This window comes from Corvus moneduloides, chromosome 11, assembly GCF_009650955.1.
Source record: "Corvus moneduloides isolate bCorMon1 chromosome 11, bCorMon1.pri, whole genome shotgun sequence".
NCBI lineage: Eukaryota > Metazoa > Chordata > Aves > Passeriformes > Corvidae > Corvus > Corvus moneduloides.
Window position 1 is genome coordinate 5,580,617 of NC_045486.1, and position 17,527 is coordinate 5,598,143.

At 49.1% G+C, this 17,527-nt stretch overlaps 1 protein-coding gene across 3 annotated transcripts in view; it reads left to right on the plus strand.

The window, feature by feature from the left end:
- FRMD4B (FERM domain containing 4B) overlaps positions 1-17,527 on the plus strand; it is a 125,672-nt gene that overhangs the window by 22,529 nt on the left and 85,616 nt on the right. Inside the window, exon 1 of one of the 3 annotated variants that reach the window (XM_032120815.1) lies at positions 10,077-10,367. The exons of the other annotated variants lie outside the window; for them this stretch is intronic. The gene's annotated coding sequence lies outside the window, so the exon portion shown is untranslated. Of the gene's footprint in view, positions 1-10,076; positions 10,368-17,527 lie in introns of those variants that run through there. 3 annotated transcript variants of the gene reach the window in all.

Sequence of the window (17,527 nt, forward strand, 5' to 3'; positions counted from 1 at the left end):
GTCGTCCCTCTGCTCCCTGAGTGATCTCAGAATCACAGAATCATTAAGGTTGGAAAAGCCCTTTAGGACCATCGAGTCCCATCATTAGCCCAGCACTGCCAGCTCCACCACTAAACCACATCCCTAAGCACCACACCTACATGTTTTCTGAACATTTTCAGGGATGATGACTCCATCAATTTCTTGGATTTTCTGTCTGTCTGCTGCCCAAGAGCCCAGCCTGGGCTCAGCCTCTGCAGGAGGAAGACCCCTGCAAAGCCTGCAGCAGAGGCTCCTTGAGATTGGTGCACAGCTCAGACCTCTCTGTCCTTGTCACCTCTGCTCCATGGAGCTTGTCCCAGGCAGAAGTGATGCTCTCCCTGGCTGTGACTGACCCTGGCTGGGACTTCAGAGCAGTCATCAGTCCACTCCAGTGTGTGCAGCAGACACCTGGGTACAGTGATTCCTGCAAACCAGAACCTGAGCACGCTGGATAAACACAACTGTGCAGCTCTTAGAAATGTTTTCTACTTCCCCAGCCCTCCTCTCTTTGCTCTCTTCTTTCATATAAGAAAATACAGCTTGCAAGAGAAGTTGCTGGCAGGATGAAGGAGAATCAGAGCAGCCTTCAGCAGGAAGGAATTTCAATTTTAAACCTGCTTCTGTGGAAACTTTGATACCTCAGAAATGAGGCTCTTTGCTGATCTGATTGGGGTTGAAGAGCTCATCTCTTACACGCTCTCCTGTTGCTGTAGGGCTGGGCAGATGTTGCAGGTGTTCATCCCTTTGCTGTCGGAATGCAGTGCCAGTTCCCTCCCAGCTCTGCAGCCCCACTCCAGCTCCTGAGCTCAGTGGGGAACCTGGGATGCTTCCATCTTGAGAACAAGCTCCCAAAGAGCTGAGTTTTGGAAGAGGCCCCTCAGCAGGGAGCTAAATGTTAATATGGAAGATTAAAGACCTCTTGGAAGGTGAAAATCTGGCAGTGAGTCTTGAAGTGCTAAATCATTGCTCAAGGCATGCTGGTTTCACCAATTTAGGCTGAGACCATTAATTAACTTGTTCTGTGAGTGTGCACATCTCATTTAAGCAGCTTTCTGTTATTTGGGAGCAGTACAGAAGGGGAGAAAGTACTAGGAAACCTACTGATATTTCTTTATCTTTTGAAAAGCAGCTGGAAGATCCAGTTCCTACTGAGAGCAGAGTGGGGTGAATTCCCACTCCCAAGATAATGTACTCTGGGATTTGGAGGGACCAGCTGACCCAAGGCATGCACTTAGCCCTTGGCACAAATTCTCTCTCTTCCCAGACAGCAGGAGCCAAGGCTGCTGCTGCTCCATTACATGCAAATAGTCTGAGAAATAAAATACAATTATTAGTTGAATTGTTAAATGGACCTAGAGCCTGAACCAGAAATTGCTGTCCAACAGCAACTAGAGCATACAGTAACAAAACAAAAAAAAAAAGAGGCAAAAGAAGGATTACTGCAGGGTTTATTTTTTTATATATGCTTAAGTACAGTGCAGTGGACTGTTTGGTGGAGGGGATGTAGCTCTGGATGAGGCTGGGATGTAGCTGTGCTCCAAGCTCTGGAACTGGCTTTTTGTGGGCAGTCAGGTCTGTGCTTCAGTTCCTTTGTTATAAAAGAGTGGGGTCTGTGAGAAGATTGCAAAATATATCAATTTAATTGCATTTTTTTTGCATTGAAGCTGAGTATCACTGTGTTCAGCCCAATACATGACAAGTCCAGCACTCCAGCACTGCCACCTTGGAGCAGAATGGATTCTATTCTCTGAATCTGACTGCTGAGTGCTTCAAAACACACAGCAAGTCCTGAGGGTGCATTGGGAGGTCTTGTGGGCAAAACTCCCCTTTCCCAGGGGATGACAACAAGATGGGATGGGATGGAAGCAGGTCCAACATGATAAAAAAGCCTGGGACTTTGCTAGGTGCTGGGTAGCTTTGTTGCAAATTTTGGTCTGGGTTATGTCCTTTTGTATCTTAGTGAAGGTGGTAGGACACACGGAGCAGCCAGCCTCTTCCCTGCAAAAGGAAAAAAGATTCTGTTGGGGACAACTGCCCCCACTCTCTTCCACACTGCAAAAGAGATGAGGCCAGAAGTGTTTAAGCTTGTCTGCAGAGCCGTAGGTCAGCGTGGAATCTGCTCTTCCCAGAATGGAATGCACAGTGGGGTGTGGAGAGAGAGGATGTTTGGTTGTAAGGGTTTTGTTTATGCCAGAAGCTTGGCTGGGTGAAGGCAGATGGAAGTAATTTTAAGGGACAGGAGCCAGCTGAAAGTTGCATCTTGACTCAGAACAACTATGGGTGAGCCAGTCCTTGGAGGGAGCTTTTAACCTAACCCCTGTCATTTAGTGGTTGGTCTGTGCCCTAAGAATGAGTTTTTATACTCCCTTACTGTCTGCCCATGACGTTTTTAGGTGCTACTGCAACTCCAGCCCTTCCTGGTAATCACAGAATGACAGATCACAGAAGATGGGGAATGATGATTTCCATGATATTTGCAGCTCTTAAAGGGTTGTGGCCCTTTGCTTTTGAATTCTCCTCTTACATCTTCAATTCCAGACTCTTGGAGTGTTGGTATTGCAATAGCTGGTGGGTCTGTGTATCTGAGGGCAGCTGAGGAGATCCTGAAGATAGGAACCTCAGAAGGCAAATGGAAAGAAGCCCAGATGATGATAACTGTATAATGCATTCCTCACTGCTTTATGCTGTCTTATCCCAGACAAAGCTTTATCTTTCATCCCATAATTATGTGGTTCCCTGTAGGCAGCTTAAAGTGAGCTTTCGAAAGGTCGATAATTTTATCTATTAGATGCCTCCTATGATCTCTAAGTGTAGACATGGGTACTTGAAGGAAGGTTTAGAGGGCAAATTCCTGTAGTTTCAGTGAACTGCACTATGAGACTCAATTGCTCAATTGCCTGTTTAACAGGATTGTCCACTTTTGCATTTGTGATATGGTTGAATGCTGCTGGAGGGGGCTGCTTCCTCTGCCACCTTCCCTTTCAGCTTAAGCTTTGAATGCATCCCTCCAAGATCCTTTTCTTTTATCATACCTGTCCCAGAAAACGAGCAGAACCAACAGCTGGCAATTTTTGATTTTGGAACTAATATTTTGCACTTAATATGCATTTTATAAAGTGTCCTTTCTTTCTTTTTTTTTTTTTTTTTGCCTGTCATCTTCTTCTAGGTTGTATTACATGTAGTGGTTCATACTAAAGGAAAATAAACTTTCATAGGTGGTGAAGGGAATAGATGTTTTTCCAGACTGAATTCAGCTGCAGCTGTGTAAGACAACACTAGCAAAGTGTGGCTCAGCAATGTGATTCAGGCTGCAGAGGTCTCTCAGAGCAGTGATTACAGAAGCCACGTCCATTCATTCCTCCTCTCTGATGCCTGAACCCCCTGCCCACGCTGGTACATGGCCTTTCCCTAAGGAAAGGGGAAAAGAGCAAACTTGTGAGCTGCAGGCTAAAGCAAACAGATAAGAAGCTTTGAAAACAGATGGGACTGTTGTGAATCAAATCCTGGAAGAGGGAGTGAAAGGCGTTGGGGGCTGTATGCAAGGGGGATGACTCACTGCTGTTGTCATCATCGAGGTCTCCTCTTACAGAATTAGTGATTACTGCCCGAGAACATCATTTATCAAAAAACCAATTGGGAGACAGAAGTCTCAGGTTAGAGACCCCTTAGCTAAGGCACAGGGTCATTTCTCCAGCAAGGTCCTGCTGCCTCTTGCTCCAAGGCTCTGGTGGGGGGACCCTCAGTGGGCTGCAAAGGGTCCTGCAGGCTGTCAGGGCTGGAGACTTGCCAGCCCTGGTCCTTGGAAAATTACAAGCACTAGGAACCCTATGGGATTGCATCGGGGATTCATTTGGCTGGTGCAGAGATGAAGTGAAATTGTTGGATTGTGTTTGGAGGGGAGAGTGCCTCTGACCCTGACACTGTGGGAAACCGCATTCGGAGCGCGCCGCCAGCTGAACCTCTGCACTCCTCTCTCAAAATATTTTCCTTCCTTCTGCCCTGGTATCTGTGAGTTTGGGTGTGTGGTACTGCAAACTGGCCCATCACGGGATACATATGGATGTATGTTGGAGAGGGACCCTACTGTCATCTTCCCACAATCCCTGGTCCTGGGGCAGGCCCCTGCTTTGTCTGATGGGCTTTTAGGAACAGTTTGTCGTGTCTGAGTGTTTGCTAGATTTAATCTTGAGTGTAGACCGAGCTTTTATTTAACTACAACAGAGCAGAGCCATGCTTGGTTGGAAGGGTGCTTCTTGATGGAAAAATATCTGAAAATTTCTTAAAAAACACTCCCACTGAAACCCCAAAACAAATCACCAAACCCCAACCCTACCTCTGGTGGTGTTACAGACCAGAAAAAATGAAGAGGTGTCTGTTAACCCCACCATTGCTGCACAGGTGCCTGGTTAGGAGACATCACCTGGAGAATGTAACACCCCCTGACACACAGAGCACAGTCAGAGCTCTGCAGGGACACGGATTTTTCCTCTCCTGAGGTAATATAGCAAAGCCTCCCAACTGTGCTGTGTATGAAAACAGCCTCTTGAGAAACGGTGCTCAGCAGCTCGAGCCCAGCCCCTCACTGCCTTGTGGGACACTGCAGATTAGTGCTGGTGCAAGATTGGGCTCCTACCACGATCTCAGCTATTTAATTAAAGTAACGTGGAACAAAACAAGGAGAATTAGTTAAAAATAACAAGTCTCGGAAGCACAGCTTGTCTTTTTATTAGGCTTGTCCTCACTTTCTCCTCTGCTCTGATAAGAAGGATGTTCTCCCTCTGGGATGGAGTGAATAAACTGGGATGAAACTCATTTGTTGGGGCATTAGTGTTAATTAATTTTGAACACTAATCCTGTCCCCTTACACTGTTTCTTTTTTTCCTGGTTTTCGACAGTAGAATACAGTTCTGTTTGAGAAGAGGACAGGCAGCTTGTTCTGTGTTACAGGAGAGAGAAGGTTGTGTTGTCCCCCTTGTCCCCAGGGCTGGGGGAGGTTTCTCCTAGCCCTCTGCCGCATCTCACTTTTGGGAAGGTGGGAACTTTCCCAGGAGCCCATCCAGAACATGGATAACTTAATCTTCACCTCAAATGATGCCCTGAGCATCAGCTGCAGCTCTTGCTGGTGTGAGCCCCCTGAGGAGGGCAGGGTGAAGGGATCCTGTGTATCCCATGTGGAGCTGGCACTGCTGGGAGGGACTTTGTGTCCACAGTGGGTCATGAGCCCAGTGTCAGCCCCAGCAGTGCCTGTGGTCCTGCACTGGAAAGCACCAGGGTCACTGCCAGAAAATGTTTTTGGCTGAGGAAAAAGAAAATATTTATTATCTTTTTTCTATACATTTCTCTTTTTTAGAATACACTGAAATAATATTTGAGCCTCTGGACAATATGAGCTGGTTTCCTTTTTGTACCCAGCCTTCTGATGGAAGACATTCTGGTTTTAAGTGGTCTCTTTAATCTGATGGGAAGTTTGCCATTCAAATGGGGGAAGATGTGGATTCTCTCTTTAATCTTTTTTGATTAAGTGATACTATTTTTTTTGCCTATTCTTTTTAGTCCTTTCTCTGGTTCAGCAGTTACTCCTGGCTGTCCCTGCATCCTGCTTATTTAGTTTTCCCCATTCTTTCAAAATCAATATGTGCTGCTAAATTACTGGAGTTGGAGAATAAAATAAAAAAAGAAGGCCAATATGAGATTTTGGCATGTAAGTGTTGCTTATAAAGTCCTAGGATGGTCTTTAATACAAGCCATCTTGCTTTCTCATTTCTGGTGTATACATAAGTGAAAATCCATGTTCAAGGAAAGGAATAATAATATTCAGCAGTCCTGGAAAAAGGCTAATTCTTCATTCTGTCCAAGTTTCTAAGCTACTGCAGGTGTCTCAAGCAGTGACTTCATGTGCTGCCCTGCAGATTGTTTCCCACGGTGGGACTCCTCCGGGCTCACTTTCTAGTAACAGAGTGAAGGGTGACCTCTGTCCTGTCATTTCACTATGAGTTCACGTGGATTAAGGGACAGACTGGAAAAAATGTGTATGAAACACATTCCAGCTTGCCAATGTGCTCTTAGAGCACACTGAGCAGGAAAACATTAATTACATGGTGGCTGTGGACAAGACTGATTTCTCACAGGGGAATTCTTGGATACAGTGTTTCCCTCCTTGAAGCAAGGATACATTTGGGATCTGACATTTGGGGTCTGGGTATGGAACTGGGACCATGATGGCCTTGAAGACCTGAGAGCAAATTACAAGGAGGAAACTTGTCCTCTTCTTAAAAACCAATGCTCTTTTTTGAGGTGTATTTTAAATTATGTTCCTTTCTACTCCGAGAGCAACTTTCTTCTAACAGAGATCAATTTGTGAAGACTTTTATCTGTAGTAAAACTGAATTTGGTTGGTTAAAACATGGAGAAGAACTGACTGAAAGGCAGTCCCTGCTGAGATGGGGTCGTGCATGGGGCTGTGCTGGGTTCAAGCCCCTCCAGAACCATCTGCTGGCACTGGAGGGACTGACCCAGCCTGGAAAGGCTCCAGGAAGCTTTGGATCAGGTTGCTGTTCCCTCAAATAAATAACATGCCATCAGAAAACAGTCCACTGGGAATATTTGATCTGTTTAACTATTGACCTAAGCAAATCAGTCCCAGTGGAGGTTATTAAATCCTGGTGAGAATTTACACCATCTCCCTTAAATCCCGATTCCCATGGTATTTCCTAATAGGATAATATATTGTTACCATACAAAGGTAATTACACCATGGTAAGCATTTACCATAAATACCTAAAATGCAGAGTAGGTCTGCCAGCATTGGGTTACATCTCACTGTTTCTGGCATGAAGGATTTTAGTGGGTGAGGTCCTGAGTATTCCCATGGGAAAGGGGAACTTTCCTGTGGTGCTGTTTGTTCATTGATTTATATTTGTCTGGTATAAGCAAGAAAACAAAATTATGGCCTGGATTTTTTGTGTGTGTGAGTGAATTGCTGGGATTTTTTATGAATTGCTGTTTTTTTCACCTCTGTAGGTAGTCAAATACTCAGTGCCTCTGTCTCCTGGGGTCGTGGAGACAAATTTAGAGGTTGTGCTGAAAAACCTTCATTGTTCACTAAATATTGTCGCTTTTGTGGAGAAAACCATCAAAAGCAGGGTTGAATGTTGGAGCTGATGAGGGGATTTGAGCAGAGTGTTGGGAGCAAGGAATGTGCCTCTGTTCGAGTCCCAGCCCGTGTCTGAGCCACACCACATGCACAGAATAGAGTTAATAAAGTGTTTTATTTCTCCCTCACCACGCTGTTCCTTCTGAAATCCCACGGGGCCGTTTATCCGTTTCCCTTGGAGCCCTCCGGGGCCGAGGCTCTGCGCTGCCGAGGTTTGGGGTGCGGGAGCCGTGCGCTGGCTGCCCTCTAGTGAGGCACTGCCCGGGATCAATCCCTGCGGGAGCCGAGCTCGGCCAGCGCCGCTCTCCATCCGCGCCCGCACCGAGAATTTGATCGGCGTCATCCTTTTAACCTCGGCCTGATGATGGGAATCTGAGCACTGGCCGATTAGTGGGTGTTAAGTGAGAGGGGGAAAATTTGGCTTTCGTGAAGATCATCACCCCCGCAGGCGGCGGGAAGGCGCCTGTGGGGACGCGGTATCCGTATAATAAAATTGAATAAGATCGTGGGGAGGCTTTTAAGGGGTGCATCGGGGCTGGGGCGGTGTGTGCCCTGTGCTGAGGTGCCTGGGGGTGGGAGCCCTCGCTGGGGCTGTGCCCCCTGCTCCTCCCTGTCGTGGCATAGGCTCTGGGCACCGCAGCGTGTTGGCGTGCCTCTGTGCCAACCACACCACACAAGCACTGGGAAAGGTTCTGCTTTGTGTCCATAGGGCTGAAATACTTCAGGACAGGCGTTTTTCTCCTGTATTTCTCTGGGTGTTTGTATACTGCAGTAAGCGTGGTGCGCACGTGTGTGGGGAGGGTTGAAACCGGTGCAAGTCCTGCCAGCTGCCACCATCCTCATTGTGTTCCCTGGGATTAAAAATACAGTTTTTGAGATGAGGTTGGCAACCCTGGAGTCCTTGGGGGCTGCCCAAGCAGCATGGACATCTCCCCTAGGCTTGAATTTTATGTGTGAGGGCCCCCAAAACTGTAAAAAATGCAAGCTGCAGCTGCCGAGGATAAAAGCCAGGGAGAGCAGGAGATTCTGGCAGCGTTGGATGGTTTTAGTGCTGGAGCTGCCGTCTCTAAGAGCAGGTGTGTGGATGCAGGAGGGAAGCCGAAACAGAATTCACCCAGGAGGGGAATTGGACAGATTCCTTGCATAAGGACGGGCTTGAAACAGTCGCCAGTGCCCTGGGCCGTGGAAAGACCGGTCCTGCAGCAGCAAAGTGCTGCTGCTTTTTGGGGATACCCAGGGGCTGGAGGGGGGAGATTGGGTAAACAGGGTTAGAAGAGCTTAGTCAGGATGTGTTTGTTTAAAGGATCTGCTTCAGCCTGACTCCTGTAATTAGGTAACAAATACATTTCTGCTCCTTGGAAACACTTCATTCATTAGCCTAATGGAGGGAAGGATTATGCAGATATGAACCTAGAAGATGCCAAGCAAGGAGGGGTTTGCATCTGGACTGAGCCAAGGCGTGCAGCAGGAGTAGCTGCTGGGCTGGGGGGCTCAGGAATTCACCATGGAGCTGAGCTGTGGTTCAGTCTGCACCAGGGTCTTGGCCGTGTACCTGGTGTTTTCTGTAACCCATGTCTGCTATTACAGGCTGGGACGTGGAGGTTGTTCTGTGTGACTGTGGGTAAAAATCTGGAAAAATGTTTCCATTTAGGATGCACGAGATTTTTGCAAGGGAAAATACATATTCTGCATTGTAGTGTCCCATAAAGACACTGCAAAAATAGTGAAATAATGAAAAGGATGAAATCCATAGATGGTGTATAAAACTGAGGATAAGCAAAGGCTGGAGAACTGTGAATATGAATTTATTAGGCTTTTCCCAGCAGCACAGTCCAATATCAGGCCAGAAATGCACTCATGCATTTGAGATGTTCTAAATCCTGAATATCAAAATCTCCAAGTGGAGCATTCTGGATGCTGTAGGCAAGGCAGTGGCTCTTTTGGGGGTGCTGATTTTACACACACCTCTGGGTTGCACAGTGAAGCAGGGAAATCTCCCCAAACAGCAACAGGTCTCTACTAGAGGGCTGAAATGCAGCAAAGCACAGGCAGTAACAGTGCTGCAGTGGTGAAGAATGAGGAGTCCAATGACTTCTCCTGAGGAAGTCATTTTACTGGGAGAAATGGGAAAAGCATCCTAAGATCTGAGCTCCTTGGGGCTCTCCTGAAGAACTGAAGTGAGATTGTGTTTCTGATGGCAGAGGTGGAGTCCCACAGCCACTGGTGGGCCAGAGGCTCCTGTGCCAGGCTGGCCCAGCTTGCAATCAGCCTTTCCCTTGGCTCTGTGCTGGCTCAGAGCTGGTTGCTGTGTGTTTTGGTGCATTTGTGAGGTGCATCCCTTAGGCAACAGAACAGCTACTGAAACCTGCAACCGTGGGAGTTGAGATAGTTAAGATATAAGAAGAGTGTAACAGGTTGTACTTTCAGATCAGCTGGACCTTTTTGAAGCATTGATGGATCCTCTCCATGGGAGATGGGGGCTGGTTGTTTGTAAAGTGATACTGATTGTCTTGATGTCTTACAGCCTGTGAGATAGATGGGGCTGGAGGGAAGAGAAGTGGAAACAAGACTCCCCATTCCTGACTGAACAATAAAATTACGGCTGTAGAAGAGGAGGTGCATATATGTAAAAAAAAATCTGGGAGGAGGAGGAGGAAGGGTTTGTTTTGCTACAACTTTGGCATTGAGGTTCTAGGTCCTGTTTTGTCCTTATTTCAGTCATCAAATAACCTCTTTGGAAGTAGTGAGGTGAAAGTCTTAAATCCTATGAAGCCACTTTTTTTTTTTTTTTTCCTTCCAAGCTGGGGCAGGAGCAAACACATGACTTAAACACCTCCTGTGCCGAGCTGGCCTTCAGCAGAGGCAGCAACAGGCTGAACCAGTTTGCTCATTGCTTTCGTCTGCTGACAGGCGCTCTCTTGTCCCGGGTGCCCTGGGAGGTGCTTGGCCGCTTCTCCCGGTGCTGCAGGAATTCCCCTGCCTGCAGCCACCAGCTCAGGCGCCCGGTGTGTGGCCAGCAGCCTTTGGCCAGTGACAGCCCCACGGACGAGGCTGTGCAGAAAACCCAAGCCAAGGTCGGGGGACTGAGCGGAGTATCCGGATACGGGGCTAAGGAGAGTTTTATGGCGTGTGGCAGAGGGTGAAGTGTGCAAGCAGCTTTCCCTTCCAGAGGTGCCTGTCTCCTGAGTCTCAGGTGAGAAGAACTTGTTTGAGTTGATGAGTTGTTTGAACCTGGGAGACTGTTATCACCTTGTGAGTTGGGGGGATGTGCCTGTGGTTGGTGGAGGTGCTCCTGGAGCTTGGATCAGAAGTGACAGAGCATGAAGGGTATTCAAAGGGTTCTCCCAAGTTTATTTTGCATGGATGTTGCTCATGACAGACCTGCTCGTGGTGTGATTCCCAATGCTGGGCTGGCTGGTGGGTCAGGCATCCATTTGGACATGATGCTGACCATGGGTGTTGAGGGGATGGAGGCTTAACCATGTGGGAATGCTGCCCTGGTTTGGGCCAGGTGCTGGAACCTGTACCAGAACCTCACAGCCTGAAAACGCTTGCTGCTGCAGCCACAGCCAGAGCTGCTCCAGCTGTCGTGGGCTCTGCTGCCCTTGCTGAGCACAGAGCCCCACCAGCTGCTCCACAGGCAGAACAGCAGGAATTCGGGTCGGGCTGGGGTGCAGGTTTTGCTCTGTTGCCTGCCAGGTCTGTCCTTCAGCAGTAGCTCAAGGGAGCTGCAGATGAGGCAGCCCTGGGAGGGCTCTGCACCCCCAGCACTGGGATTTGGCACCCCCTGAGTTCCCCCAGGAACCCTTGGGGTCTGCTCTGTGCTGAGCTCCCTGGTGCTTTAGTCACTGTTTGAGATCTGCCTGAAGCCATCACACACAAGAAGCTGGGAGCTGCCTGACTGATGTCTGAGGCTTTCACAAGTACTTGTGTACAAGTCCCTTAAATTTCGGTCTAAAGATATGGAACGGTTGGGTTGGCTGCTTTTCTCCTTCCACTTTATCACAGTGGAAAATTTGCAGCAACCCTTGGAATATTTAGAAGAGAAATTACTGATCTAAACGTGCTCTGGCACAAGGCACAAACAGCTGGAAAATGTGCCTTCCCCTGCAATATTTTAAGGATGTGTAGCATCATCAGGGGCTATTCACTGGAGCTGGCACTGTGAGCCTGTGCTGTATGACAGAAAATAAATGTTCTGTCCCCACCTTTCAGACACCTTTTGTGTCCCAAAAAGGCAGTGGGCAGGTGACAGGTCCCTTTCTCTTGTGACAAACGCTCTGCCCAGCAGCTCAGCCCTACCTTGGAAGGGCTATGGGAGTAAATCCCTGCGACGGAAGCTGGCAGGAAGCATATTGGGGAACAGATGGTGCTGTGCTACAATTTTACCTGCTGTAAGGCCAATGCATCACTTAGCAATACAGAAGCAGGAATTGTACTCCCGTGGCTGCTGTGCTCTTGGTGGGGGGAGGCATTATTTAATTTAACATCCAGCAGGGGAAGGGGGGAAGGATGTTCAATGTAATTCTTTTTATATATATGTGTATATATTTTTTTAACTCCCTGAGGATTTGAAAATGTAGCACCAACTAGATTTGTTTTCGAACCCCAGAATTTATTTTCCCCCTCCGTGTGAATCCTAGCCATGAGTTAGTTGTGTGCTGAAGGAGCTTGCTGTCTCTGTGCAGAAGGGACAGATATCCCCATGACCTGCCAAGGCCACTTAGTGCCTGGGGAGGGTGGGAAGGACAGGGCTGTGATGGAGAGGGACAGTCCCCTCTATCTGTGCCCCTAAGGGGCAATGTCACTATCTCTTCAGGCAGCCGATGGGACATTTGAGCCCCTTTCAGCCTTCAGCTGTGCTTTCTTTACCCTCCAAAACCCTAGTCCTGGAGTTGTTCCCACCCAAAAGCTGCTACCTGTCTTGAGGAACAGCTATTGGGGCAGGAGGGAATGGAACTGTAATAGGGTCCAGTCAGCAGTGGCTGGGAGTTCTCCTTCCTCCTGATGTGGAACTGTAGGAAGAGGAGGACTGGGTGCTCTGGTTTCCCTGGGCTGGATGTCCCCTGTCCCCTTCCAACCATGTGCACAGGATGGGGGCAGGGTTTCTGGGAAGCATCCTCCTGGAACAGCTGGGCAGGACAGAGTGACCTGCTCAAACAGGCAGGCAAAGGGCCTTTTGTGCTACAATGCTGCCCATTAATGTAAATGAGAACAGCAGACTTTTTAAAACAAAATGTCAGTTTTGTCCTCTGACCTCAGAAAGGGCCCAATATGAGCACCCCAGCTCTGTTTCCAAGCATCCTCTTCCTGCTCCAAATGGCTTCCTTTCCCTGGCTAAGTTCTCATGTCCTCTCCAAGGAGGAAGGGAAAAATGCGTTATAATTCTGCAGTCTTGGCAAGTGAGGAATCACACCCATGAAAACAAATACCCGTTAATTAGGACCATGAAATGCTGATTGAATCACAGCTTTGATAATGGCAAGGGCAGTTTTCAAGTCTGCTTTACATCCCAAGGGGGGGTGGGGAGAAGGAAGCAATGAGATTTTTTCTTTTAGGAAGCCATTTCAGCCCCTCTTATCCATCTATTTAAAAAATTCTCTGCCAACAGGTACTACTCAGTTCCTGCATTGTTTCCATTTGAAGTGTGAGGGAGAGACTGAAGTTATTGCCTGGGATAATTGTTAACAAATGTGGAATTCTCATTTGTGCCCATTATAGCAGGAATAACTTTTTAAAGTGTATGAATGGTCGCAGATTGACCCCCATTGGGGAGTTCATGCTGTTGCAGGATGGCCAGAAGAGAGATTAGGAAACTGTGGGGAGCCTGGCTGGGCTAAAGCTGCACTCTCAGCATGTCTGCTCTGCTTCCCTTTTTGCCAAGGTGATGAGGGAAAAGTTAAAAGGGGTTAAAAACCAGAACAAAACATTGGATCCAAACAATATTAAGATGAGTTTTAACAGCCTGTTTTATCAACTGTCCTTTGGCAAAACGGGAGAATGGGCTTTACCATCGTCTCTCCCTTTTTGTTCTCCCCAGTCAGCTACAAAATGAGTGACTCTGAGTCGTGGGCTGAGGTAACACCCCGCCCCGGGCCCTTGTCCTCACCCTCCACAAATACTGGGATAAAGGGTTGCACAGCTTTTCCTGCTGGATCTGGCCATGGCCACCAGCTGTGGGGACAGATGTGCTGGCAAGGGGGAAGCTGCTGTGCCCCATGTGTCTGGTGGGGCTGTGAGAACAGGGTGAGGTGTGGGTAAACCTCACCTGGCAGGGACAAGGCTCCGTGCCCAGCACCTTATCCTGCTTCCCGAAGGGGTGAGGTCCTCACCAGGCTGATTCAGCAGGGGCCACAGACACGTGGGCATCCCAGCCGTCCCCTCCACCTTTCCCTCCCTTTTCCTTTCTCATTGTTTGCGTTTCTGACATTTCCCGACGTCACTGCTCCCACCCTGCCTCTTCTCCCATCCTGCCTCTGCTGCCACCCTGTCACTGCTGCCACCCTGTCACTGCTGCCACCCTGTCACTGCTGCCACCCTGTCACTGCTCCCACCCTGCCTCTGCTCCCACCCTGCCACTGCTCCCACCCTGTCACTGCTGCCACCCTGCCTCTTCTCCCACCCTGCCTCTGCTCCCACCCTGCCTCTGCTCCCACCCTGCCTCTGCTCCCACCCTGCCTCTGCTGCCACCCTGCCTCTGCTGCCACCCTGTCACTGCTGCCACCCTGTCACTGCTCCCACCCTGCCTCTGCTGCCACCCTGCCTCTGCTGCCACCCTGTCACTGCTGCCACCCTGCCTCTGCTCCCACCCTGTCACTGCTCCCACCCTGCCTCTGCTGCCACCCTGCCTCTGCTCCCACCCTGCCTCTGCTCCCACCCTGCCTCTGCTGCCACCCTGCCTCTGCTGCCACCCTGTCACTGCTCCCACCCTGTCACTGCTGCCACCCTGCCTCTGCTCCCACCCTGCCTCTGCTGCCACCCTGCCTCTTCTCCCACCCTGCCTCTGCTCCCACCCTGCCTCTGCTGCCACCCTGTCACTGCTGCCACCCTGCCTCTGCTGCCACCCTGCCTCTGCTGCCACCCTGCCTCTTCTCCCACCCTGCCACTGCTCCCACCCTGCCACATCTGATACCGCTGCTGGCGTCAGGCCTTTCTCTTGGTGATTTCTTTACAGAAAGGGAGGGAAAATTGGATCAGGACTCTTCACTTTTGAAGGAGCTTTGCTCAGCTTGAACGTGCAAAACGTGTTGTCTAAATTTGACCTGTCTTGGTGAGAAGAATTTGGAATTTCTGTAGTATCAGTGCAGATTTCTTGTCCAGCTGCTGAAAGCTTCAGGGCAAACACGAGGGTGGCAGCTGGGGGAGGACTGACCTGTGTGGCGGCTGCAGAAGGAGCCTTGTGAAGCACAGAAGCAGAGTTATGGTTCAGGTTTTTGGTGCAGGTCTTGTGGGCCACAGCTACATGGGCAATGGATTCACAACCTGTGTGAGTTCCTGTATTCCTGGGGCTGTGTAGGAAAAATATTCTGGTTTTATATATGTACATTTAATATAATACGATTTTGGGTGGCTTGAATAGCTAATGACTGCAAAATGCCTGCTGGGATCAAGGAGGGCAGAACAGCAGTGGCAGGAGGAGCTGCAGGAGGTGAAATCCCCATGGGGGTCGGTGTGTTTGTTGGTGGGGCAGCATGTGGGGCTCCTGAGGCATGCCCAGCCTCCCCAGGAGCCTATTGAGGGCAGCTGGAGGCTTTCCACTGATTTCAATGGGCTTTGGATCAAGCCCACGGCATGCCGCTTGTTTGTTTTGGACGCCTTCTGAGGATGAAAACATCCTTTCAATGGCTGCTCCTTCCCCTTCTCCTTTGGATCAGCTGCCTCTTGCACCCCGCAGCCACGATGTGACCCCTCTTTGAGAAAATGCCATGAGCTGCTCAACTTGTTTCCTTCTCCACAGCCAAACACCCAGAACCCAGGCTCACTTTCAAGAGATGCTTTACACCAGAGCTCATCTGGTCTAACAAGAAAACATCCCAACCTGCCTCTCTTCAAAGTCTAAATGGTTATTGCCCATTTATTTGTTCAGAGCTGGCAAATGAACCCTGCATAGGTACTTTGTTAATAAAATGAGGCACTAATTGTTGTAGCAACAGATGAGACATTGTGAAATGTTGTTTTTGTGTTTCCTAGCTCTGGAAGCACAGTTGCAGCAGACTTGTGCTCACAGAAAACGTCAGTCCATAGCACAAAAGTGCTGGCAAGTTATTATATACACTTACAGTACCAATTTCTTTTTGCCTCTTCTATTTACCAGTGCTCTCTCTTTCCACTGGTTAGTGATTCTCCCCCAGCAAAAACTGGGAAAATGCACAGCTCTGCCTCAAAAGGATCTGAACTGAGCTCACCTATAGCAGGTGCAAAAAGACCTGTTGTCTTCAGGTTGTGCAGGATCAAGTCCCAGATAAAAATGTCCACAGGACCATTCTCTTGGGCATGCTGGAGTGGTGGGGCTGGGTGCTGGTGGCCCTGGGAGAGCATCAGCTGCTCTGCTGTGCTGCTGCCTTCATCCTGGTCAGCCTCTGCCAACCAGCAGCCATGGAGCTGGGTTACTTTAAATAAGGATTTTGATGGAATGCTTGTATCAGTATTGGTGCTCTGGTGTGCCAAATGCTGAATGGATGCAGAAATGAATCCTGCTCTGCTGGGTGTGTGGCCTGGAACTGGGGATAGGGAGAAGAAGAACAAAGGCACCCCAGATGATGTCTTGGTTAGTGTTTGATGGGATGCAGTGATCTGAACTCTGTCATCTGAGCAGGTACATAGGGAAGGACAAGTCCTTTCCTATGTGCACACCTTTCCTGGGCTAGGCATGACCCATGAAGTCTAATCAAGGGCAGAGCTTTGCTCTCAGTCACGATTTTTCTGGAAGCTACAGCATCCTGAGTTACTCATCCTAAGAGAATGAATGCACTGAGGATATAATTACAAGACTTAGATATCACCTATTCTCACTGTTTAAAAGATTCTTGTCAGGAAACTGGTAGGTTTGGGTTCTTATTTTTGTCCTTGTGTCCATATACATCCTGCCAAATGCTGAAACTTTACTATCTCATTTATGCTTCCTCTTACAGAGCTGTAGATCTCTGCCCAGTATTTAAGTTATGTAGTAATTCTGCCCCATTTGCCACAGATTAATGAGGCTATAAAATAATCATAAAGCTGGGGCAGCCGTGGCTTTTCACGCTCCTCACGTACTTCTATCTACTGTGAAGTACTTCATCCAGAAGTAATTACCTGGCTTCTCCAGGCTCCCTTTAATACTCCTTGACAACTCAAAATGAAGGAGACGCTGCCCCATTTTTGTCTGGGACATTAGCAAGGCAACGGCAGCATCCATCGTGGACCAGTGCCTCAGGGAAGCTAAGCAGGTGTGGCACCTGCTGGGGAGCACAGTGTCCGTCTGAGTGACCAGAGCTGGGGAGGAAACCCTCCTGCTGCCAGGGAAGTGTGGGACAAACTGGTGAGGCTGGATATGTCACCTGTCTGGAACCCTTTGGTCCTCCAGACTTTGAACCTGCCAGCTCTCTGATACGACCCTGAAGCATTTCATGGCTCCAGTAAGGCTATGGACTGGAGTGTCCAGCCACAGAGAGGGATTTGGCATTGCTCCAGCGGCTGGGAAGTTGCTGCAGGTCTGGGTGGGAGGTGAAGGGACTGCACTGACTCACCTGACTAATTGGGCACAGGAGGTAGAAATTTTGTCAGCATGGTATGTCAGTGCACAGAGGATGTTATATTTTTGCCTCCAAAAATAGGATGCTGAAGATATTTTGTGCACTTTATTACTCCCCTGCCAATTTGGGGGAGGTAGAGGTACAAGAACACTGAGATTGGAGCTGTGGAGGGTGTTTGTCTCTTTCTGTAATTTATTTTCATGGGACAGCTGCCTGTCCCTTTGCTCTGCAAGGTCTCAGTCCCTCTTTGGAGGCTCCTTGTCCCCTCTCAGGCTTGGGGACCATCTCTGAGAGCTGGTACTGGGGTAGAAGGCACAACATGGCCTGCATGGGAGTGAGAGTGACCTGCTGCAGGGCAGGGACCTAGTTAGGAAGCAGTGAGGTGAAATCAGCAGCTTGGAGAGAAATAACTTTTCCTGCCTCAGCTTCCAAAGGCAGCCAGAGTCTCGCTCCCCTGTGCCATCACTTCCCGTAGATGCTTCCCAGCAGGATAGCCCTGAGCTGGGGTCGGGCTGTCCTCCCTCTCACAGGGGGCTGGTGGGGGTGAATCACTTCCTCTGGCAGCTCTGTCTCAGGGAGGCTCTAGGTGAAGCCTTCTCCGGAGGGTGGTGGTGGTGCC